The sequence below is a fragment of the Procambarus clarkii genome, chromosome 24 (genome assembly GCF_040958095.1).
Source record: "Procambarus clarkii isolate CNS0578487 chromosome 24, FALCON_Pclarkii_2.0, whole genome shotgun sequence".
NCBI classification, from domain to species: domain Eukaryota; kingdom Metazoa; phylum Arthropoda; class Malacostraca; order Decapoda; family Cambaridae; genus Procambarus; species Procambarus clarkii.
The window spans coordinates 2,461,903-2,464,329 of NC_091173.1; positions in this window are offsets into that span (position 1 = coordinate 2,461,903).

The following is a 2,427-nucleotide window of genomic DNA, read 5'->3' on the forward strand; positions in this document are numbered from 1 at the left end:
AATAGCTTTGGAAGAAGTTAAAGTAAATTTAAACATAAATGACTACAATAGGTTAGGCAAGGAAATTCAACAGGAGAAACAGCTTTTGTCAGCACAGATGGAGGAAGTTACACAGGGAATAGAACAGTGCAAGAAAGATATGCAACTCACTTATGCACAAGTGGCCAAGGAGAAGGAAAAAATAGAAGAAGCAGTAAAGGAAGTCAAACACTTCAGCAACCAAGATAAAACAAACATTAGGCTAGAAGTGAGGAAAGAATTGGCATCTAACCCGAAGTTGGTGCAAAACACAGTTGATCGGAGTAAGTCCCTGATCATTTTTGGCTGCAAAGAAAAGGAGATAACATCTAGGTCAGAAAGAGCTGTAAAAGAAGCTAAAGTAGTAGATAAAATTGTTGGTCTCGTAGAAGGTCTTACAACCATAGAGAATGTGTGCGACTACAGGAGAATAGGCAGGTACGTAAAAGGGAAAGATCGACCTTTGAGGATCACCCTAAACGGTGCCAAACAGATGGAAGAAGTACTAAGGAATGCTAGAAAATTGCAAAGTGATGAGGATGGGAAAATGTGGTCGTTAAGACGATATCTTTCAAAAGAAGATAGAGAGAAGCTGAAACTGAACCTCGCCGAGGCAAAACATTTAAATGAGAGCAGGAATGAAGAAGAAATAAATTCTTTTTTCTACAAAGTGATAGGGGTAGGCAGACCAGTAAAGTGGTACATAAAGGCAAACCAACAAAATCAATAGAGAGAGGGGGAGTGAAGAATAAGGAGAGGGGGAACAAGTTCCTGAAGATTACATACACCAACATAGATGGAGTGAGATCGAAGATACTGGAGTTTAGTGATGTAATACAGCTGCAGACACCAGACATTGTTGCACTCACGGAGACAAAACTTGAAGATGCTATTTTAAATGAGGTCATATTCCCAAGGGGCTACTCAATTTGGAGACGGGACAGAAAAATTAGGAATGGCGGTGGCGTTGCTGTGCTGGTGAAAGAACACCTAAAGGTGAATGAAATAATGACTGCCAATCCACAAGAAGTTGACATAATAGCACTAGAGATCTGCCATGAGGATGATAAACTAATGATAATAAATGCATATAGTCCACCGCCAAACAGCACATGGTCAAAGGAGGAGCCAGATAGTAAACGTGAAGGTCTTATAACAATAATGAGAGAGATTATAGCGAGAGCGGATAACGATAGATCACGACTGTTGATAGTCGGTGACTTCAACTTGAAATCCATAGACTGGGAAGCATATGAAGCTAAAACAGAAGATTTTTGGACCTGTAAATTTGTAGACCTCATCCTGGAAACATTCTTGTATCAACATGTTAAACAAGCTACGAGGATGAGGGAAGGGGACGTTCCCTACATGCTAGATTTGATATTTACCAGGAAGGAGGAAGAGATATTTGACATTCAGTACCTTCCTCCCTTGGGTAAAAGTGACCATGTCTTTTTGGGAATAAAGTATGCAATGCGTTATAAGCTGGAAGAAAATAAGGAGGTTGAAGCAGTTGAAAAACCAGACTTCAGGAGAGGACATTACGTGACCTTAGAAATTTTTTTAGTGAGTATTATTGGACAGACTTGATGCTAGGCAAGGAAGTGAATGAGATGTATGTCAAGTTTTGTGAAATATATGATAAAGGCACAAAAAAAATTTATACCAAAACAGAGATGCAGAACTAGGAAACAGGATTGGTTCAATAGAAATTGCGAGAGGGCTAGAGACCAAAAGACACAAAAATGGAATCAATACAGGAAGAGGCCGAACCCCCAAACATACCAGCGATACAAAGATGCGAGAAACAACTACACGGCAGTGAGGAGAGAGGCAGAGAGAAATTTTGAAAAAGGGATTGCAGACAAATGTAAAACAGAACCAGGTCTATTCTATAAATTCATAAAAAACAAATTGCAGGTAAAGGATAATATTCAGAGGTTGAAAATGGGAAATAGATTCACGGAAAATGAAAAGAAAATGTGTGAAACACTAAACGAAAAGTTCCAAAGAGTGTTTGTACAAAATGAAATCTTTAGGGAACCAGATACAATAATAATTCCAGAGAACAACATAGAGCACATAGAGGTGTCTAGAGACGAAGTGGAAAAAATGCTCAAGGAGCTCGGTAAGAACAAAGCAGCTGGCCCAGATGGCGTTTCACCATGGGTTCTGAGAGAATGTGCATCTGAGCTCAGCATTCCACTTCACCTGATCTTTCAGGCATCCCTGTGTACAGGAATCGTAGCAGACGTGTGGAAACAGGCTAACATAGTTCCAATCTACAAAAGTGGCAGCAGGGAAGACCCCCTCAATTATAGACCTGTATCATTGACAAGTGTAATAGTGAAAGTATTGGAAAAACTAATCAAAACTAAATGGGTAGAACACCTGGAGAGAAATGATATA